The sequence below is a fragment of the Balaenoptera ricei genome, chromosome 2, assembly GCF_028023285.1.
Source record: "Balaenoptera ricei isolate mBalRic1 chromosome 2, mBalRic1.hap2, whole genome shotgun sequence".
NCBI lineage: Eukaryota > Metazoa > Chordata > Mammalia > Artiodactyla > Balaenopteridae > Balaenoptera > Balaenoptera ricei.
The window spans coordinates 144,366,878-144,390,732 of NC_082640.1; the positions used below are offsets into that span (position 1 = coordinate 144,366,878).

At 38.1% G+C, this 23,855-nt stretch overlaps 1 long non-coding RNA gene across 2 annotated transcripts in view; it reads right to left on the bottom strand.

Annotated features, from left to right (window-relative positions):
* Positions 1-3,139: 3,139 nt before the first annotated feature.
* LOC132360644 (uncharacterized) overlaps positions 3,140-23,855 on the bottom strand; it is a 41,595-nt gene continuing 20,879 nt past the window's right edge. Inside the window, exon 3 of one of the 2 annotated variants that reach the window (XR_009501142.1) lies at positions 3,140-3,180. This is a non-coding gene — a long non-coding RNA (uncharacterized LOC132360644). Of the gene's footprint in view, positions 3,181-22,953; positions 22,993-23,855 lie in introns of those variants that run through there. The other variant, XR_009501141.1, reaches the window with a different exon arrangement.

The window sequence follows — 23,855 nt, forward strand, 5'->3', positions numbered from 1 at the left end:
ACACAATTTTCACCCCGAATGGGAAAAAATAGGCCATATTCAACTCTGAAAATGAAAATTTATCACAAAACCTTTCCAAGAGCTCTATTATTGAAGTTACCATCATTCGGTTGGATATTATCAAGGCAAAAAAATTAAGGAAGAGATTGTGAACACTGTTGCTCTCTTTTCCTCCCTTTCGTGTAAATGAATGTTTTCAGCCTTCCCCATCCATCTTCATTAACATTGTGAGCAATTTGTATTGGCCCGCACGGCAGCATCTTTACATTGTGCAAATGTATGTGATGTTCTGGAAACGGGCAATTTAATATGAAAAGCACACCATGTCTCAGATTTTTCTTTTTTTCTAAACTGTAATTTCTGCTTGGAATTATTCTATGATTTGTGCATAATTTCAGGCAGATGGTTATTTAAATATAAATAGAGAAATGTGTCGTTTAATACTGTGCCTGCCTCTACTTGGGTTGACATTCCCACATTTTAAAACAGTGCCATAAGTAAAAGATAAAAACATCCCTAAGCCACACACTAGTTAGAAGATAATTGTGCCTGTTCGTTAATTGTCATTTGAGTGCCCTCCAATTAACTTTCTTAATATTTTCCAGTTTCTTTAAAAAGAAACTTAAATGAGTCTTTTTGTGAAATGTGTTTACAGTGTAATGAAAAACCTCTTTGTTTACCTAATTAAGACTACATTCTCCCCATAGTAAAAACAGAACTCCTTCTTTGGTGACCAACCCACTTTCCTCCTCTGAAAACGCTAACTTTTGTCACTAAGCTAACGTGGGAATGGTAGGGATAGGGAGCCATGTACACACGGATGCAGGTCTGATCTAACCATTTTATATTTCAGGTATATCTTTTGCAAAAAATGCCACACAGTTGTCTGTCTTGACAAGCTTTGTAATAATTAAAACAGACAACACGGGGAACAAATGTGTACTGCAACTAACCTTCTTTATTTGAACAAGATCTAATTTAGTGGCAGCAGATTTAGAGTTAAAGGTTCTGTGAATGCCAGTCCAGAACATTGCTTAAATACATCTCTTGCAACACTCATTAACCCAAAAATATGACCTTGAAAAATGGCGGTGAGAACTTACAAAATGGAAAAAGAAAATGTATGATTCGTCTCCAAAGCTTGCCTTCTGCTTTGTCATGCCGTGTACCATTTTTTTATCTGTTCTAGTGGGAGGGTTATGAAGATTTTTCCAGACCAGATTTACTCTTATGAGTGTGATTGGGAACCTCACTTAGGACAAAGGTGATATTTCCCATCCCTAAAAGATGTCTTTCAGCAAGAAGTGAAAAAAGAAAAAAAGGTGAAGACCTGGATGTGTTTATGTGGGTTAGTGTGTGTGTGCCTGTGTGTGCGTGAAGATTTGTTGGACCTCCTGATGCCAATTCTTGTGTCCCACTGATTTTCAGCTCTGCATCTCTGGTCCAGATCTTTTTTCCCTTTCCATTTCCTGACTCCTTAATGGCAATGGGGCATCTCCACTTGGGGATCCATTTCCAATTAAAAGCAAGTATGTTAATATTTAAAATTTTTATTTTCTGTCCTTGTCTCCTTTCCCAATTTCACCATTGCCTTAAAACTGAATTTTAAGTCTTTTTTTCCCCTCTATTGTTCATATCAACTGTTAGCAGTTCAATCCTACAGGCACTTCCTTTCACATCTTTAGACATTCCAGCAATTCCTATGCCTACCAGCAGGAGCAGGCATCATCTTCATACATATCTTTCTGCCTATTTTGCTCTTTCCCAAAGAATCCTGAGGTAGCCTATTGACTCTGAATGCTGGGAAGAGCTCTAGTCTGGGACTTGAGAGAACTGGGAGTTCTCGTTCTTGTTTTGTCTCTGACAGTGTAAGTCATTTCACCTGTCTGGGCCTCAGTTCCCCAGTTTGTAAAATAAAAGGATTAGACTTGGGTCATATGGTAGTTCTATCTTTAGTTTTTTAAGGAACCTCCATACTGTTCTCCATAGTGGCTGTATCAATTTACATTCCCACCAGCAGTGCAAGAGGGTTCCCTTTTCTCCACACCCTCTCCAGCATTTATTGTTTGTAGATTTTTTGATGGTGGCCATTCTGACCAGTGTGAGATGATATCTCATTGTAGTTTTGATTTGCATTTCTCTAATGATTAAATACTGGGCATATACCCTGAGAAAACCATAATTCAAAAAGAGTCATGTACCAAAATGTTCATTGCAGCTCTATTTACAATAGCCAGGACATGGAAGCAACCTAAGTGTCCATCAACAGATGAATGGATAAAGAAGATGTGGCACATATACACAATGGAATATTACTCAGCCATAAAAAGGAACAAAACTGAGTTGTTTGTAGTGAGGTGGATGGACCTAGAGACTGTCATACAGAGTGAAGTAAGTCAGAAAGAGAAAAACAAATACTGTATGCTAACACATATATATGGAATCTAAAAAAAAAAAAATGGTCATGAAGAAACTAGGGGCAAGGCGGGAATAAAGATGCAGACCTACTAGAGAATGGACTTGAGGGTACAGGGAGGGGGAAGGGTAAGCTGGGACAAAGTGAGAGAGTGGCATGGACATATATACACTACCAAAGGTAAAATAGATAGCTAGTGGGAAGCAGCCTTATAGTACAGGGAGATCAGCTCGGTGCTTTGTGACCACGTAGAGGGGTGGGATAGGGAGGGTGGGAGGGAGGGATATGCAAGGGGGAAGAGATATGGGGACATATGTATATGTACAACTGATTCACTTTGTTGTAAAGCAGAAACTAACACACCATTGTAAAGCAATTATACTCCAATAAGGATGTTAAAAAAAAAAAAAGTATTAGACTTGGTGAACTATTAACTCCTCTCTAAGTCTCACATCCTATGCATCTGCCTGTCTAGATTAAAACTCCTAACCAGGAGTTCAGGGTCTTATGACAATTGCTGTCTATTGCTGGTCCTATTGACTCTATATTTCCTGTTTCCCTGGGCAGATGCTTCCCACTGGAATAATCCTGTAAGCCTAGGGGTAACTTGATATTTGCAACTCTATTGAACATGTAGAAGGCTAGTGTAGTGTGGTTAAGGCAAATTTGAGACAGATTACCTGGTTTTGAATCCAGCTTCACCACTTACCAGCTGCATGACCTTGAGCATGTTACTTGACCTCCCTGAATCTCAGTTTCCTCATCTATAAAAAGGGTATAAACAATAATAGCATTTCATAGGGTTACAAGGTCATTATAAAGATCCCAGAACAGTCCCTAGACCTTGATTAGGACTCAACAAATACTAACCATTAAAATGGAATCGCTTCTTGTTTTCAGATTCTAGATCAATCATTAAAACATACAAGAACATGTTGGACACACATTGCTCATAATATTATCCTTTTTTTTCCAAACATTAGCTATAACACCTGCCTTTAGAGCTATGCCTGATAGGGAACTGTGCTTTTATCATATCATAAAAAATTTGCCTGTGCTTATCTTTAGCATAACAATTTCTACTTGTAAGAGTGGAAATTCTCCTCTTGATAGCTGTGTACACACACAGTGTCAAAAAGCCAGTTGATTTAGCTGCATAGAGTAAATGATCCATTTAGAAAAATGAAAAATAATTTATATTGGATCTAGCTTCAAAATCAATTTAAAATACCCTAGTTATAAACATATATATACAAATGTTTTTAAAATGGGAAGTGTGGCATTATTGTAAGTTTAAAATGCTAAGACTCTTTGGTCCTCTCTAAGAGGAGGCATGAGATTTGCTGGGCTAGAGTCATGTTCAACATACCCATATTTTGGAGAATCTTATTTGTGTCTTCGAAAGCCTACCTAATCATAGTAATCCGAAATTATTTAGCTAGTGGTATTTAATGAATGTGTGATGCTGACTTGGTGGCATGTTATATTAAATGGCTCCTGCCGTTAAGGATGTTAAACTTTAGAAGGGACATTATTGGTATGTCATAGAAAGGTCAAGTAGGTTCATCTGAATAACATGCTAACACTACGTACACAGTGTAAAACATATATGCAATATTCTGTATAAAAATATCACATTGCCAGTGATACACTGATGAACTAAAAAATAGTAAAGATCCTATTAAGATTAGCAATCAATATATTTTGATTAATTGCAAATTACTTTTTTTTTTTAAAGCTCAAACCTGGTATTTAGAAAGATATTCTGGTCATTTCTCTGTTTTTGGTGTTCACAAAACCTAAATTAGACAGTTTATCATCACCTGCCTTTCCCTTCTCTTCATTACCTTTGTGAATTCTCTGTACTGTGCTGAGTTTTAACTGTGGGTCACACTCTTCCTTTCTCTGCCCACTGCTCGTGCCACTCCAGGGTCCGAGTAACCCAAATGTTGCTTTAATTGAAACCCTTCACAACTCAATGCTTTTGGTCTCAAGTTCTTAAAAAAACTCTTGGACTCACTTTTAGGTTACCCAGCAGTGGATATTCTGTGTTTGTTTAACATTACATTTCTCTGAATTCAACAATTTGAACTTTAGATTTAAACATCATTCTCTTATTGTCTAGATGACCAGGAGCCATGTTTCTGAGGCTGGTCCCCTGAAAGGATGTCTGAGTCTCTGATCTGTGAGGGTATAATTGTGTGTGCACAAGAAGATCCTAGGTGTGTGCCCTAAGCTGGTGGAAGACGAAGAAATTTCTGTGAATAATTAAATAGCCAATGATTTGAAGACAACATATCACAAGTTTGATTAAACCATGTCTTTAAAAAACTATCGAAAGTGTTAGTGACTTAAGACTGTCTTAAATCATGAGCAACTGTATATATAGCTAGTTTCTTGTAGGCACTGCTATTTCTGACCACAAATAAATGGCAGAGAAAAATATGGATATTACAAATTATAAAAAATTACAAATAGTGAAATAGCAAAGAATGGTTTTTTAAAAGTATCATTATGATAAGTGAAGAAAATAATTGAAGAATGACATCTCTAATTCACATATTTTTAACGGCAACTTTTATTCTTTCTTCCTTGTCATGTTGCTAATTCCACACGTAGTCTTCCATGGAGACATAACCCATGCAAACTAAAATGATTTTCTTTAAATGAAGACAACACAATTGAGTCCTCGATCCATGGTTTACTTCCAGCCAAGAGAGAGACATTTGACCAAAAATTCCAAGCCAGAAGGAATATGAAAATAAAGAGCCAGGGCTGAGTTCTCTAATTCCAAGGAAAAGCTCAAAGGACACTTCCCCCAGTACCTTAAGCGCTGTAGAACTTGAAATAACTGCTTTCTATGGATCTAAGTGTCCATTGCCTCTTAAGTTAAAAGGAGCCAATTTCTAAAATTATTACCACAAAGATGAGCTAAGAGCGTCCTCAGAAAATATGGCATAAACTTGAACCAGAATCAAGACTGGGGGGTGTATCTTTTTTTTTTTAATTAATTAATTAATTTATTTATTTTTGGCTGCATTGGTCTTTGTTGCTGCACACGGGCTTTCTCTAATTGTGGTGTGTGGGGGCTACTGTTCGTTGTGGTGCGCAGGCTTCTCATTGCTGTGGCTTCTTTTGCTGTGGAACACGGGCTCTAGGCGCACGGGCTTCAGCAGTTGTGGCACGCAGGCTTCAGTAGTTGTGGCTCGCAGGCTCTAGAGCACAGGCTCAGTAGTTGTGGCGCACGGGCTTAGTTGCTCCGCGGCATGTGGGATCTTCCCGGACCGGGTCTCAAACCCATGTCCCCTGAATTGGCAGGAGGACTCCTAACCACTGCGCCACCAGGGAAGTCCCTGGGGGGTGTATCTTGTGGGTGTTTTACTTGAGCAAAAGCAGTGGGACAAAGTGATACAATCCACAGAAGAGGGAAAAATATGAAGTATCCACTATCCAAAACTAAGAATCCGGAAGAACCCAAATCAACATAAGACCTCATCTGTTACACAAAAGCATCAGCTCTCTCAAGAAGTTTAAACTGAGATACATGCAGATGAGTACTTTTACTTTTAATTTCTGTTAATTCTTCAAAATATACTTTAGGAAAAAAATGTTCTTGTCCACCTCCACTCCATGTGTTCTTCTCTAAAAACTTGCATATGTGGAACTATAAATAGATACCCACCCAGTGAAATGTGAGTTAATTAGACAAATCCGCTTTTTGCTATATGCTGAGTGTAAACTGCTTAAATGTACAACTCTAAGAGAGAAGATAAAAGAGAACGATCCCAGGCTTCCATTTTCTTACTCTCAGATAAACATATTCAATGCCCACGAATTATAAGCGAAGTTTTAGATGGCTTTAAGCCAGCCACACAGAATTATTCTCTAATAGACCCAGAATGTACGTTTTACTGCCTTCAATTTCTCAATTACATTTTTAATTACAAAGTGCCTTCTGCAGAGTAAAATATCATCTCGTGAAAACCACACATTTCCTTGTAGTTTCCCCTGTTCGGAAAAGTTCTTCTACATTCATTTAATCCTGAATCTGATTTCATCAGACTAAAATTTTGAACGTGTGTTCAATGGCACAGTATTTCCTTTTTAGAAAACCTGAGACAATGGCAGGAATTCATAGTAAGTTTTCCCATTCAACCAGACATTTCTTGAGGGAATTGCAAAGGTTCTACAAAGAAACAGTTAATATGTATATATCTCTCTGAAATTGGCAACTGTCTTTTATTTCCTCTAATATTCTAGCCAAAGATCTGAGCTCATTTTTTCTGTCCATAGCCCCCCACCCCCCAAAAAAAGACTGTATTCGCTAATTATACATCCTGAAAAGAATTTGGTTCAGTGTAAGATGATCCTAGCGATATGCTAATCCCTTTTTCTGCTTGGTGCTGCCTGAAGCTTGTGTCTAACATTTTTTTTCAACTGTATGACAATAAAAGTTCTGGCAACAAAAGAAATAAATGGGCAGCTAAAGAAGGTATAGCTCAAACACATGGCAGGCCGGCTCTCCCCTCTCCTTCTGGCTGCTCTTTTGTAGACTGCAGTTTGGTATCCTTAAGTCAGTAGCCGAAATCCAGCCACCTTAGCAACTTAGTATGACACCCAAGCCCTCTCTCTTTACATTCATGAATAGTCAGCACCCAGCAGACAAAATAGAACTAATCTTTTTTGACAGAATTGTTCAATTTTAGAGGAAAAGCTTTTGAGTCTTCCACACATTTGCAGAATATGGGACAACAATGGCGGCGATCAAATTTTAAAGACAACAGTGGCCAACAGGGCTGGAAAAAAGTCTCTTTGAGTTAAATAGCACATTCAGTCAGTCCCAGTGGTCATAAAGTTGGGGCAGACATTAATTTCAATACGTGAAAGAGAGAGATAAACAAACGGAGAGGATATCCCACAGCCCTTCCTTCAAGCAGCAGTTCCTTCTGCTATGATACACGCATAATTTTTTCAATTTCCTTTGTATTTTTCTTTTGCAAAGACTCATACAAATATTTCTTGCCTTTCTAAAATAATTTTGTTTGTGGTGGGGGAACCCAACAAGTCTTGGTTTAAAACGCTTTTTATCCAGCAGCCTTTTGTAGTCATTTGAAAGCAGTTTTACCACTTAGAAATCCTATAACGTATCAGTTACTTACAAGTCTAATATGTGCTAAAAATGAATCTTCTCTCCAGTCCTGCCCCCCACCCCCATTTAATACAAGGCATTGCTATACCTTTGGAGACAATATGAACAAGAAGAAAAATCTACCCAGTTCATGGCAAAAACAGAAGTTAGCAACATGGTCCATGCAGCTGCAACATTGCATTTAAAATTCAGTTTCCTCATAGGAAGAGGGCTAATCCTGCCCCCGTAATTCCCTACAGCCAAAATGTGCCCCCTCCCCTAGTGACAGTGCAATGCAAAGACACTAGCACGCTTATCTTGCCTAACCAGATGGCCGACTTGGATCAATGCACACACGCCACGATCAATGGGAGAGATAAAGAATTAGGAAAACAGTGGTACATGCTCCCAGAAAGCTTGTACACTGCATAATTATTTTATGATTCTACACATGGCTACATGTGATACTGAAGTAGAGAAGGAAAGGATAATTAGAGTGCCAGGAAGAATTTTGTAGTAGACTACACTTTGTCTGTCAGCACTTCCCACTCTAGCAAACCCACTGCCCTTATCTGAAAGTGAATTTAGAAAACATGAGCAAAAATGTCAGGGGAGGTATTTCCATTTTTGCCAGGTCCTGTCACGTCCCAAAGTTTAGTTCAACGCCTGAGGAGGCTTGCTGGGATTTGGATATGCCTCTCGTCATTAGCCATCCCCAGCTCCCCAGCCAAGGAAACCCACCCGATAATATTTGTATGTGATGCAGACTGTAACCAGGAAGAATTTGGTCTCAAAGTGATTCAGTCAAGTTCATTCAGTAAAATAGAGCAGAATGAGGCATTCCCTTAATTTCTGTTTCCTGATTGGCTAACCAAATCAGTGATTTTGAGCAGGTTAGCTACATATTTCAAAGTAAGGAAAAAAAAAAAAAAAAATGGACTTACATCCCTGCTAACCATCCAGGTTGTAAAGAAAGTATATGAGGGCCTGAAGCTGGCACGTTGCCACTTTATCTGAATTCAAACCAAGATCATAAACCAGAACAATAAACTGCTACAAGCCTCCACTGTGGCAGTGTGTTAATCAGAAAAAAGAAAATGTTCCTTCAGCTCCTGGCACACGATGGGTTTCTAATAAATGATTATATTATTATTGCAAATAACAATAATAAAAGTCTCTTACCCTGTACTATTCTGAAATTGTATTCTTTTATCACCTTGTGTTGGATGCGATTAAAAGTAGTATTAGGCTCTCCTTTGGATTTAAGACTCAGCTTGCATGCTAATTAAAACATTCAATGAACTTTTTACACCATTTCTTATGTAAAGAGAGACGGGAACTGGAATCTTGAATTAGACACAGCTATCCACCACTATCAACCTCAAAACCCCTGTCGGGGAGCTAGTCACTTTAAGTAGTAGATTACATTCAAAATAGAGCGAATATTCAAGATCCAAATAATTAAAATTACTATAATTTAATTCCTAAGGATAACTAAAATATACTCTGGGTAAAAATTCAGAGGGGGAAAAAAAAAGTGTTGACAATTGGGAAAGGCCATAATCGTCCCCTTTCTAAGTTACTTTTGTTAGGTTTGATATGATACTCGAGATTTTTACATTCAATTGTTCTCTCTGATGTTCTCTGTAGAGTTGTTTTGTTACCTTTGCCCCAGACATTTCTCTCCTAGATCTCAGCACAAAATGAAAAGCTATATATAAGTAGCACTTAGCTTGGCTGCCCATAATCAGATTTAGAGAAAGATCCTGGGTTTGGGGCTATGATGCATATTTTCTCACCAATTTTTAGTTCAAAACCCTTATAAGGCAAGGCTATCATTTTATCGTTTAAGGCTCATTTCCCTGTTCTCTGAGACTCAAAAAGAGGAGAGCAAACATGCCATGCCCTCCTAGTAGTATAACAGATTCACAGAGGGTTCCTTTTGCTGTAAAACAAATTCCGCACGTACCATACTTCATAATATGTAGCTGAGCTTGCAGGGCGTAAGGGAAACCTCTGGGTGGTGGAGAGGAGAGAAATCCATGAATTGGAACAGGAGACTTTGAGTAGAAAGAGCACGTGAGGTTTCTCTGAGGGCAGGGCTGGCATGGACTCAACTCTGGACTGGAGACAAGGGAGGCGGCTGGACCTGAGTCCCACCATTAAGCTGGAAAACCTGGAACGAACCTGGTGTGCTCTCAGCCCAACAGTACTCCTGGCTCCCTGTAAAAGCAAACCCAAATCCTGTCTGGAGTAAAACACCATCAGGTTAGACACCCCCCACCCCAGGTTTTCAAGGGATTAAGGTTAATGAAATATAAACTTCCAATCTAAGATCATCAATGATACAAGAAAGTAATCCTCTATAAGTGAGAGTCAGTGGAAACAATCAACAGCCTTAGATCTTCTAGGACTAAATGATCAGAATTTATTGGGTATAGAATGCAAAATAAACAGGTATATGTTTTTAAACGTTAAAGTTGGAATCACTAAAGTGAGTCAACAATAAGAGACTTCAAAAATAAGGCAGGTTTGGGGCTCCCCTGGTGGTCCAGTGGTTAAGAATCTGTCTTGCAATGCAGTGGACGTTGGTTCGATCCCTGGTCTGGGAACTAAGATGCCCACATGCCACAGGCCAACTACTGAGCCTGCGCACCACAACTAGAGAGCCTGCGGGCTACAGCTACTGAGCCAGTGTGCTCTGGAGCCTGTGTGCCACAACTAGAGAGAAGCCCAGGTGCCGCAACTAAGACCTGATGCAGCCAAAAATAAATAAATTAATTAATTAAAGAAAAATAAGGCAGGTTTGAAAAAGAACCAGGTAGTACTTTTGTTTATTTATTTTTCAAATTTATTGAGGAATAATTTACAGAAAATACATTGCATTCATTTAAAGTGTACAAGTCAATGAGTTTTGATGTGTGTGTGTGTGTGTGTGTGTGTGTGTATGTATATATATAGATAGATAGATAGATAGATAGTGAAGCCATCACCACAATCAAGATACAGACAACTTCCATCCACCTCAAGTGTTTCCTTGTGGCCGTTTGCAAATGATCCCTCCCTCCACCCCTGGCCCTGGGCAACTACTGGACACAACTACTGATGGGATTTGTGTCAATAGAACACACTTTGCATTTTCTGGAATTTTATTTAAATGGAATCATACCTTATAAACATTTTTGGATCTGGCTTTTTTGACTCAGCATAAGAATTTTGAGATTCATCCACCTTGCCATGCTTGTCAGTAGCTCATTTCTTTTTATTACTGAGTTAGAGTTCTCTAGATAGACCACATTTTGTTTTTCTGTTCCCCAATTAATGGACATTTGGATTGTTTCCAGTTTTTGGCTACTGTGAATAAAGATGCAATGAACATCCACATAAAAGTCTTTGTATGGACATATGTTTTCATTACTTTTAGGTAAATACCTAGTAGTGGAATCACTTGGTCGTTTGGTAGGTGTATGCTTAACTTTTAAATAAACTGCCCCAAAGTTTTCCAAAGTGATTGTACAATTTTCATTCCCGCCAGTAGTGTATGAGAGTTCCAGTTGTCTCATATCCTCTTCAACACTTGATATTGTCAGTCTTTTTAATTTTAGCTGCTCTAATGAATATGTAGTAGTATCTCATTTGTGGTTTTAATTTGCATTTCCTTGTGATGAATGATATGCGTATTTACCATTCTTATATCTTGTTTTGTGATGTGTTTGTTCAAATTTTTGCTCATTTAAAAAACATTTCTTTTTTTATTGACTTGGAAGGGTTCTTTGTGTATGCTGGATACAATCTTTTGACAGATCTATCTATCTACCTATCTATCTATCATCTATCAATATTCATCTATCTATCAAACATTTTCTCCCATTCTGTGACTTGCCTCTTTGTTTATTTAATGGTGTACTTTGAACAAAAGGTTTTAATTTTGATAAAGTTCAATTTATCAATTCTCTGTTTTATGGAGTGTGCCTTTTTGTGCCTATCTAAGGAATATTTGCCTATTCCAAGTTTTCAAAGATTTTTTTCTTTTGTACATTGTTTTAGAAGTTTTATGTTTTTGCCTTTAAGTCTGTGACCCATTTTGGGTTAATTTTAGTGTATGATGTAAGATAAAAGTCTGTGTTTTTTCCCCCATAAGATATCCAATTATTCCAGCACCATTTGTTGAAAAAGACTTTTCCTTTCCTTGTTGAATTTTCCTGGCACCTTTGTTGAAACATCAATTAACTATATATGTGTGTGGGTCTATTTCTGACTCTCTGTTCTGTTGATCTATGTATGTATCCTTTCATCAACACTGAATTGATTTTTATAATTTTATAGTAAGTTGAAATCAGGTAGTGATATCTTCTCATTTTGTTTTTTAAAAAAAATTGCACTGGTTATTCCAAGACACTTGCATTTTGTTATACATTTCAACAGCAGCTTGCCAATTTCTATGATTGCCTACTGAGATTTTGGTCAGTATTTTCAGTATTCAGTCTACTAATCAATTTGTGGATAACTGACATCCTAAGAATACTAAGTTACTAAGTCTTTCAATTCATGACAATAGAATGTTTCCATTTATTTAGGACTTAAAATTTTTTTTCCTGGTAATGTTCAGCAGTTTTTAGTGTAGAGGTCTTGCACACATCTTCTGATGATTTTATTTGTGAGTAGATTTTGTTTTTGGACACTACTGTAAATGGCATTTGTTTTTAAAATTTAATTTTCCAATTGCTTGTGGCTGGTACATAAATATATAACTGATTTTGTTATACTAACCTTGTATCTTATGATCTTACTAACTTTACTTATTAGTTCTAGTAATTGTGTTTTAGATTCTTTAGGATTTTCTCTATAGTCATGTCTTCAGAAACAAATGATTTTATTTTTCTCTACCCAATATTTATGACTTTTATTTATTTGTCTTGCCTTATTACAACGGCTAGAACCCCAACCCCAGTACAACATTGAATAGAGTGGTGAGAGCAAGCATCTGTGCAATGTTTCCAATCTTTTTCTTATTTTGATGACAGTTTTTTTTTTAATTATAAATTGATGTTAAATCATGTCAAAAGTTTTTCTGACTCCATAGAAGTTATTATATGGTTTTTCTTTTTTATTGTATTAATATATTGATTGTGCTTATATGATTGATTTTATATATTAAAACTACCTTGTAGTTAGTTCTAGGATAAACCCTCCTTGGTCATAATGTATTAATTTTTAAAAAATATTGTTGAATATTATTTACTAATATTGTATTAAGAATTATCGTTTATGTTTAAGCGGGATCTTGATCTGTTATTTTCCTTTTTTTTTTTTTGTAGCATCCTTGTCACCTTGTCATCTTTTGGTAGTAAGGATTTGATATCTATATAGCAGTGTGCTCTATAACTCTAGAGCCCCTCCTCTAATCAGGATAGTAGTTTGCATATTTTTAATATTAAGAGGTTTAATTAACAAAAATGAATTTATAACATTTATCAACATTAAGAAGATAAAGTGCAATATTCACAAATCAGTCCTGGGCAGAGTAGTTTGCATTATAATTTCATTTCTGATAGGATGCTCTATTTAAGCTGTGCCTGAGTGGGCACAATTAAGGTTTTCCCCAGTCCAGATGTCATACTGCAACAAAATCTGAATGAGGCTCTTTTACAAATAAACTTTCGGAAAATATCTGAATTATACCTTCGAGGAATTTATATATTCAGAATTACTCACAATTAACTTAGATGTACAATGGTCTTATTTCAATACAAATTCTCCTTTCCTAGAGAGTGGATCTATAGCCACAGATAACTATGTCCTGTTCCAATGTTTTTCTGCTCTTTTCTGCTTTGTCCTTTTCTGTCCTGACCTGAGTTGTCCTCTTCTAAGGTCCCATGCTGTCCTAGGTGAGCAGTGGACATCTTCAGCTGAGGTACATCCTGTAGTTGTCTAGAGGTCGCAGGGCTTCACTGACTCCCTCTGTGAACTGTGCCATGTCCAGTTATAGTACAGAAGTTTGCTGCCTTAACAGCAAAAAATGTCCTCTGTTACTGCTGCTCTTTCTATGCTTCCACTGTCCCTTTGCCCTACATATTCCATACAATGCCAGGCTTCTTTCTCTTAGCTTATCAACTCCACCCAAGGCTGAGCAGGAACGAATTCTTTCCCAATGGAGGAAAGTTTTTAAGTCCATTTCAAATAGAACTATTATGAAGATCACTCTCCCCTCCAGAAAGCTAAAACAAAGTCTTACTGTGGTTTGTTCATTTTCCACTTCAGAGTGATGCCCTGGATATCGCAAAAGAACTAGGATCAAAGATGTTATTCAGCAGTAAAATGCTACCTACTTCTCTACTAATGTTTTGCTAATAGTGATTTGTATTACATTAGTGAAAAAGAAGGACAGCCAAAATTTATCAAAAATTAATTCACTCAGCCTTTACTCCCCTCATATCACATAGGAATATGGGGTAGACCAGTTGGTTACAACTAGGCTTAGGTTGCTGCTCTCACCCCTCCCATTCTGGGAGCCTTTAGGCAGTCCCAGGCTGCCTAGTCCTTTTGACCTCCCTGAACCTTTACCAACAACTTCTGGAAAACACCTTGTCATACAACCATCCTTAAAGATATGGTTCTTAGAAGAATGATTCAGTCTGACATTTCTTAAGTTCCTTCCAATACTCTAGATTTCTAAGCCTTTAGTGGAGGACTCCAAAGAGACTCATCCATGATCTAGTTAAGGATTGGACTCAACTCCACAGTATAGATATATATATATATATATATATATATATCCTAAACAAACTTTGAATCTAGGGAGAAGAATTGCCTTGAAGGTCCCAGAGTGATAAGTAAATGCTAATTTTATGAACTCTTAATCTTTCTTTTAAAAGAATAGATGTACTATTCTTTTAATTTCTTTTAAAAGAATAGAGGTACTATTCTTTTAAATGTACTCTAGATGTACTAAAATGGTCCTATGAAGACCCATAAAAAGATAATGAAATGAGAAAAAGAGATTAGACTTATTGTTCAAAATTTCTCAGTCTTACTGCTTGATTCTTTAAGTACTTGTAGAAGATAGATGTATCATTACTTCTCCTGGCATGGTGCCTGCTTGGAGAGGCCACAAGTTACATGAGCCTACCCCATGGCCACAACTCATGACCAGGGTAAGACATCTAACCAAGGGGAGCCAGTCAAATTTTTAATCTTGTGAATTTGAATCAAGAGCTGAAAAGAGTAACTGCCAGCACTGGAAAGCCATGCGGACACGGGCATGGTGGCCATGTTTTGCCACGTGTGAGATGAATAAACACTGCCAATGAATCAATAGGGAGGAGCAGGCAAATGGAGAAGATGCCAAAGAGAAATAAAGGCAAGAGATCCTGCAGCCCCAGGAGAGACAGAAAAGGCTTCATTCCTGAGGTCCTTTCAGGAGCTAAAATACTGCTTTTGTTTGCAAATAATTTTTTATTTTTAAATAAAACTCAGTTTTATTTCCTATCCTTGGATTCTGTGAGAACTGGATCTTTACAGTAGACAGCCCTTTATTTGTACTGGCTTGAGTGGGCTTATGTTTCCTGCAAACAAAAGTGCTTTGAGAACAGCATCTCTTTCTGGGCTTGAGGGCAGCCTCAGTATCTTAATTTGACTCCAGAGATGGCCCAGAACAGCACAGTGTTTGACAGAGTAGGGACTAAGCAACTTGGTTGAAATTCATGATTATGACTGACCATTTTTCACTTTCGAACCTTTTAAATGTTTTCTACCATCCAACTTAACTCATCTAAGAGTAACCTTGTTATGTTTATTGTCTTTAACAACAGAAAAACAGCATTCAAAAAACCAGTTTTATAAGTAAGAACTATTGAGCATGCAAACATAGTGATTTCAGGGGCAACTAAAAGGCCTCATAGTCACTCATCTCTCTTCCTTATTTTGTGGATCTCTAAAATACTATTAGAATTGTCCCTGAAGTCGTTTTGGCCTTCCAAGTTCTTAATTAAAATATAAATGTTTGGGCCAATATTTCCCAAACTGTGTTCTGCAGAATTCTGACCTCTCATTATCCCCCATAAAAGAAAAGGAGAGGGAGACAAATAAATAGGGAGCCACAGTAAACTATATTCTCATCTTGGAGATTGACAGGGTACTGCAGCATTCTAAAACCTCTGAGAAGTTGTGCAGTAAAGAAAACTAATTATGCTGCGTTTGGTGGAGGTGAGTAAGGCATACCCATTAAGGAAACTGTCTGGTTTAGCATAACGACTCTGCCTCCTATCTGTTGTGTGACTTAGACAAATATAATAGTAGGATAATAGTAGCCCCTATCTTACAGATTTATTGCGAGAATTAAATGAGGTATTAAATGAAGAATATAAAGCACCTAACACCTGACCAGTACATAGAAGCACTCAATAAAAGCTATTAACATAGCTTTTTCTAAACTTTCTGAACTGTGGCTATTAAACGCAATCACCTGTCAACATCTCTCAGAATTTATGCTTTGGAGGATGTCAGGAGGAAGAAAAGCTGTATAAGAGAGGAAGGAAGCAAGAAGCGCTGAAAGGGAAAAGAGTGAAATGGACAAAGGTAACATTGCGTAGTTTAAAATCTGTTTAATTTAGCAATGATACATTTTGTCATAGGCTTGTCTCCAATCCTAGTACAGTGCAGGCTTACAGCAGGCATTTAATAAAAAGGCTTGCTCTTTTTTTTTTTTTTTTTTTAAAACAAAGGCTGTTCTTTTTTTTTTTTTTTTTAATTTTAATTTTTATTATTTATTTATTTATTTTTGGCTGTGTTGGGTCTTCGTTTCTGTGCGAGGGCTTTTCTCCAGTTGCGGCAAGCGGGGGCCACTCTTCATCGCGGTGCGCGGGCCTCTCACTATCGTGGCCCCTCTCGTTGCGGAGCACAGGCTCCAGACGCGCAGGCTCAGTAGTTGTGGCTCACGGACCTAGGTGCTCCGCGGCACGTGGGATCTTCCCAGACCAGGGCTCGAACCCGTGTCCCCTGCATTGGCAGGCAGACTCTCAACCACTGCGCCACCAGGGAAGCCCGTCTTGCTCTTTAATTAATTAAAAATATTAAAGGTGACATGCTGTCACCTTATATTTTAACCTGTTTCACAGCAAAAGAAAAATTCTGATCTAGAAAAAGTCCTGGAAAGTACTGAGCATCTGTAGATGATCAGATACTTCGAAGCAGCCTTAGAGTTCATTTTCAGGGCTACAGAAGCACTTTCAGTGTTCCAGAGATGGCAAAGCCCAAGCATCCTCCCACCACCCTACTTTCTGCAGGCTTAGAACTTAAGGCCAAATTCCAGCACCAGGAGGAAAGCAAAATAAAACAACACCACCCTGATCGTTAGAAAACAAGGACTGAACAAGCAGAGACTGATCCTAGCTTTAGTGCAATTTTAACTGCTTTTGTGCTGCGGCTGACACAGGGGTGTGAGTAGTGTTACCTCAGTCTTGCATAAGAAACTAGCAGCGTCCATTCAAAAGAAAAATGATAATTGCTCAGTGAAAAGAAAAACAACGTAAAAGGCCCTTCAGAGTACTGTTTCAGAAACACCCAAAGGAAGGACATATAATTAGGGTAAACAAACCCAGCTCTGGCTGAAGTTTGATAAACAGCTTTAAATCTCAAACCAGTCTTCAAGAGTTCAGGTCTCATTAACTCTGTCATTGCTTTTGTGGCCAGCACTTCTTTGCTTTTCATAAGATAGATAGGCAGATACTAGGACAGACAGACAGATGCATGGAGAGGAATCTTCTAATTTCCATTCAAATATATCGATTTTTAAAAACTTCCTTAGGTGTGCTACATCATCCCTAGCCACTGGCAGTTACAGGGAGGCAGACAGACATTAGGATTCGGGAATGAATGGGGAAAGGGAAAACTGTACAGCTAAAAACAATCTGCACAGGGGATGAGGCAGAGAGGTTTTGGAATCAGAGAGACCTGGGGTCTCAGTTATGGCCCCACTACATAGTAACAATGTGACAGTCAGAAAGGCACTTAACCTCCCTAGTTTCAATTTACTGAAAGTAATGACATCTGAATTTCCAGGTGTTTTAAGGATTCAGTGAGTCAGTAGGTGTAAAACACTTAGCAACGGGCCTGGCACATAGCCAAGTAGCTAGCATTCAGTGGCCCCATGTGCCAGGAATTATGCTAAATGCTTTGAATGTAGTATTTCTTCTAGTCCTCAAAATAATCTTTCAGGAGTAGATGCATTGACTACTCTTTATAGGAGAGGAATTGGAGCTTTAGAGACATTAGGTAATTGGCCCCAAAAAGTGGTAGAGCCAGGCTTTGAGTCCATGTCCGGCTGAGTCCAGACCTCTCACTCCTGGCTACCACGTACAGTGCAGTCAGGTGGTGGTTACTCTGTTTACCGAGAGCCCACCGTGTGGAGCGTCACAAATTTCACAAATAACTCATTTAATATTTGTTACACTAAAAAGCCAGTATTGCCTCTCATTCTACAGATAAGGAACTTAAGGCATCAAGAGATTAACTATGACTCTCAGGTAGGGCTGGCTTCAGGGTCTGTGACCTGTGCAATTACACAGGACCTCACGCTTAGACAGGCCCCAAGCTTGGTTTATTGCTCTTCTGTTGCCATCTTGAAGTTCTTAAGCATTACACACACACACACACACACACACACACACACACACATATTTTTTGCATTCGGTTCCACCGATTAAGCAGCCAGTCCTGCCCTGTTGCCCTGCACTTCCATGGATTGCGGAATTCAAGCTGGAGTTAGGGGGCCACTCCTTTCTCTGAGGGCAGCATTAGTAGCATTATGGCTTCGGGATTCTAGAAATAGAAGCCGCCCACAGATTAATGTTTGCAAGTACTATCTATGACAGGACTGTCTTAGAAAATGAATGGAATGGTAATTGAGTTAGAGTAGGACATTTAAAAACTATGCATTTACACTGCATTCTTATAAGTGCTCTTTGAAGGAAGGGAAACTCGCAGTCTCTGCCTTCTAAGTGTTCATGGTAGCGACACCATAGATTTATTATCAAAGAATAAATGCCCTGAGATATATCACACCCAGACAACACCACCCTGCCCAGTAAAACTCTAGAGAAATGATGCCAAACACATAAGAAAATACATGTTTTATAGTGGCATTATGGTCAAGATGTTGGCTTTATTTCATGTGTGTTGTAGGGTAAGAACTGGCAATCGGGTTTGTCTATATCGCTAAGGGAAGAGCACTTAATCACTACCAAACCTAGGCACAAAACACGAGGCATACCCCCAAACAGAAGAAATGGTCAGAGTACTTTCCCTCTGTCTTCATCTCCTGGCTCTTTGTATTTAGCATTCTTTTCGTCTACCATACACAGGCTCTCTCCAAATGGCAGGGAAAAAATGGCTGCTGGCCACCCGGCTCAAATCCTTGTAGCCTGCAGTTCAAAAGGAAAAGAGGCCATCTCTCTCCAAGAATCCTTATATCAAATCACATGGAAAGGCTCTGATTGGCCCTACTTGGGACAATATTTATGCGTTAGACCAATCAGTGTGAACAGGGGGATAGGGATACTGTGACCAGCCAGCCCTGGGTCACATGCCCGCCTATGAAACCAGAAGTAGATGGACATTCTGGTTGGCAGATAGGGTTGGCCCATTTATTTATTGTTTTTCTGAAATTCAAACTTAGCTGGGTGTTCTGTATTTTATCTGGCAACCCTGCCACCAGAACCATACAGGAGCGAGAAGGAGCAGTTCCCAAAAGAACGAAGGTTGAGGGCTAATACGTCTTAAAGATAGAGTTCAGTCCTATTGGTTTGGCCCCCAAAGACTAGATCTCAGTTCCAAGTTCTCCGAGAAAATGCTGAGTTTTAGTTATAGCCCCATTTTCAGGGCCAAATCCTTCACTTGTGAGTTAGCATTTGGCGCTCTAAATCTATTGCCACCACTGATTTACATGTCCGAAAGCTATTGAAATCCTACTTAAAACTTTAAATTCGTTTCTCTTGTTAAATGAATATTAATGAATCCAACAAAGTCACAATACTTATTGCCATTTATGCATTTGGGTTTGTTATGTTAAAAGTTCAATATAACATTTTAGTTTTAAATGGAACGAAAAGGCAAGTTATTTATTTATTTTTTAACAAACCAGGATATACTTTCTAAAAATGTTGAACCAAAAAATATATTTTGCCAAAGATTTATACAGGGACTTCCCTGGTGGCGCAGTGGTTGAGAGTCTGCCTGCCAATGCAGCGGACACGGGTTCGAGCCCTGGTCTGGGAAGATCCCACATGCCACGGAGCAACTAAGCCCGTGCGCCACAACTACTGAGCCTGCGCTCTAGAGCTCACGCGCCACAAGTACTGAAGCCCGCGCGCCTGGAGCCCATGCTCCGCAGCAAGAGAAGCCACTGCAATGAGAAGCCTGCGCACTGCAACGAAGAGCAGCCCCCGCTCACCGCAACTGGAGAAAGCCCTCGTGCAGCAAGGAAGACCCAATGCAGCCAAAAATAAATTAATTAATTAATTAATGTTTTTTAAAAAAAGGCTTACACCGTCAAATCCTGTTGGAGAAATCAATCTATTTAATTGAAAAATATTTAAGGTGACTCTAGCCAATGGACCAGATGTTACAGACAATATAGAATAGAACTAAATTATTGCACAAAAGGAAAATTTGGATGGCCCCCTACAATATGTTGAAATGTAATTTAGTCTTGAAAACCAAGCTCAAGCATTGTGACCTTGAGGTATATTTAAAAATGAAGATTAAAATTTTCCCTTTTGTCCTCCCTCAGTCTTCTGGCAGTCCTTCTGCCCTCCCTTGGATTCTCATCCTCATGTAAAACGTGATAAAAATGTAGAAAAAATACATAGAACAGCACTGTCCAATTGCAATATCATAAGAGCCAAACATGTAATTTAGAATTTTCTAATAGGCACATTTAGAGACGTAAAAAGAAACAGGTGAAAGCAATTTTAAAAGTATACTTTATTTAGCCTAATATATTCAAAATTTTATTATTTTGACATGTAATCATTATTAAAAATTAATAAGGAGATATTTTACATTCTTTTTATACTTCCAGCGCATCTCAATTTGACACTAATTTAATTGGAAATATTTGATCTGTATTTAGATTTTACAAAATTTACAGTTAAAAAAGTAGATTCAGGGACTTCCCCGGTGGTCCAGCGGTAAAGAATCCGCCTTCCAATGCAGGGGAGGCAGGTTCCATCCCTGGTCGGGGAATTAAGATTCCACATGCCTCGGGGCAACTAAGCCAGCGCACCACAACTACTGTCCGAGCGCCTTAACTAGAGAGCCTGCATGCCGCAAATTATAGAGCCCATGTGCCCTGGAGCCTGTGCGCCGCAACTAGATAGAAGCCCGCATGCTGCAACGAAGAGCCTGTGCTCCGCAACGAAAGATCCCGCGTGCCTCAAGGAAGATCCCACATGCCGCAAGGCAACTAAGACCCAACAAAGCCAAAAAAAAAAAAAAGAAAAAGAAAAAGTAGATTCACATACCCAAGTTGTTCCAAAAATATTTAATAATTTTCCAATAACTGAATTGAGTTTCATTTCAGGATATGTATCAGTTAGGGTCCACTCAGGAGACAAAACCACATCAGTATTTGAACAGAGAGAATTTAATTCAAAGCTATACAAAATTTAAATTTAGCTGTACAAAATTATCAACTTGGTAACTAAACAGTTTAAAACAAGATAACTACCTGCTCTCACAGACCTAGCAATTGCAGGAAGCAGCTACCACTACTGCTAGGAGGGCTGGGGAAACAAAAGGAAGAGGTTGGAATTAATAAAACTTAGAAGCTTAAAGGTGGGGTTTTTGGAGATGAAATTCAGCCTTGAGAAAGGAGCACTGCTTGCCTAGTGCTGTGTCAGCATTTGGAAGATTTCTAATGAGCTAGAGCAAAACTTTTATATACATTTCCAAACATTACAATACCAAAGCTAGTACATTTTTACAGGGCTGCTGAAATGAGTCTAAACTATTCATAGACATAAAATTAAAGGTATTAAATTGAAGAAGAGATGGATTACAAGGGTTGTTAAAATTTTCATGGTAGGAGGAGATACAAAAAAAAAAAAAAGCCTTCTTCAATTTTGGAAATTGACAAACGATCATCTAAGCCAGGTATCAGCAAACTATGGCCTGTGGGCCAAATCTGGCCTGCCTCCTGTTTTGTAAATTTTTACTTATTTAAAACTTTTTTATTTATTAAAATTTTTGTAAAGTTTTATTGGAATACAACCACGCTCGTTTATTTACGTATTGTCTATGGATGCTTTTCCACCACAGTGACAGAGATAAGTAGTTGCAGCAGAGACCATATGGCTTACAAAGTCTAAAATATATACTGTTTTGCTTTTTACAGAAAAGTTTGCAGAACCTTGATCTAAATTTTAGCTGAAATAAATGTTTTGCTCATTTAAACATGACACCAGTAGCAAAACGTTTCCTAGTGTGCCAGGCAATACATATTCTTATGGTGCACAGTCCAGTCCCAACTGTTGGCACACCGACATCTATTTCTTAATGTTGGCTTACTTTAAGCCTTCCCAAAATCTTAGGAACTGCATAACATCAATAAGCATATGAATTAAAATTAGCCCGGCTGCTGGCATTCACCCCTCTGGATTTCTAAATTCTACTGTAGTTATTTTTTCATGGAATATAATCTAAATGTAAAACTAGAGGATATCCACCTATTCCTTTAAATATTAGACTCCCTCAAAATAAAAAAGACTATTCAATCAGTACAAGAAGCAGAAATAAAAACTCAACACTCATATTGTGAGGTAAAATATAGCTTATTCATTGTCAAAGTCAGTTGCAGTGCAAAATTATATTTAATTTTCTATTTGTTACATTAAAATTGCACAAAGTGTGTCTTCCCAAATAATTTTTGATAATATAATTTTCCCAGAAATGGGAAAATGAATATTTTTACATACTATTTTAAAGCTCTAAGCTTAAAAAAAATTCAAGATTTTATTTAGGCTCCCATGTAGAACGTTTAAATTTAGTTACTTAGGCAAAAGCTGTGATTTTTAAAGAGAAAAGAAAAAATATAGACTGCTCTCTTTGACTTTTTAATAATGGCCTTCATATTGGCCTTCATCATCTGGGCATTCCACCCCTTTATCTATCTAAAGTCATAGCCAGACACACAAATAAACACAAAGGCAAATAATCACCTATGTTATTTAGAACATAAACTAGTTCTGAAATTTGGGCATGTTCCCTTAAATAAAAAGCTTACCATTATGGGAATAATAAACTTGATGATAAAGCTTTCTCCTCCTCCCCCCTCCTCCTTCTCCTTTTTCACCTTTTTCTTACCCATTTCCTTCTTCTTTCTCCTCCTTCTTCTTTTAATTTTCTTTTGTGTGAGCAGATAAAGACCTGTTTTTATCCAAGTCCTGAATGCCTGTGACAGAAGAGAAAGATATATGAGACAAAGGGCAGAAGATGAGAGAAAAGGGGGCAAGATTTTAAGCTTATCAATGACAAGTTTCTTTGATTGTTAGTCGATTAAAAGAAGTGAAGTTTCTATGCAGACACAAAATTTGTGTTCCATGTTGGAAAGGGTGCGTGAGTGAGTGGTGATGGGGAGAGAAGGGAGAGCTTGAATAATTAGAGAGAAGTCTTCATGTTACCAGTTTCTATTGTATCTTATTTTAATTGGACCATGTACTACATGCTAGTGCTTTCATGCCTGTGCTTTGGTGACGGTTCAACTTGCCTTAACGCAGCCAGAATACTGAAGGTTTCTGCAAAATCAAATTCCTGGAGCTGATTCTTAATTAATGGTCAAACCCATTGCTCAATAGGCAAGTAAACATGCTCTCTGCCACTAAATAGGATTCAAAAGAGAAAACAAAAAATATCTAGGCTATTCATCAAACTTTAATTCAATTCATTCAAACCTATTATAAATTGGTCACTTCATTGGAAATCAAGAATGCAACTAATGGAGTCAAGTAAATTCTTGGGCCATTAAAAAGAAACACGGGACAGAACAGTACCTTGATTCCCATTATAGCATCTGACTCTGGCAGTGAACAAGACATGTTTTACCCCTCAATAGGTGTTGAGATTTCATTTATCTCTTTCTTGTGCTGTTTGATTAGACTTTCATAAAAGATCAAGGATCTAACCCTAAGGTGCTAGTGAGGCAAAAAAGTACCCCATGACTGTATACAGTTGAAATTTACAATGGAGCTATAAACTTGGACTCTATTAATAATAGTAGCTAACTTTTCTGATAACCCAAAATGTATCAGGCACTGC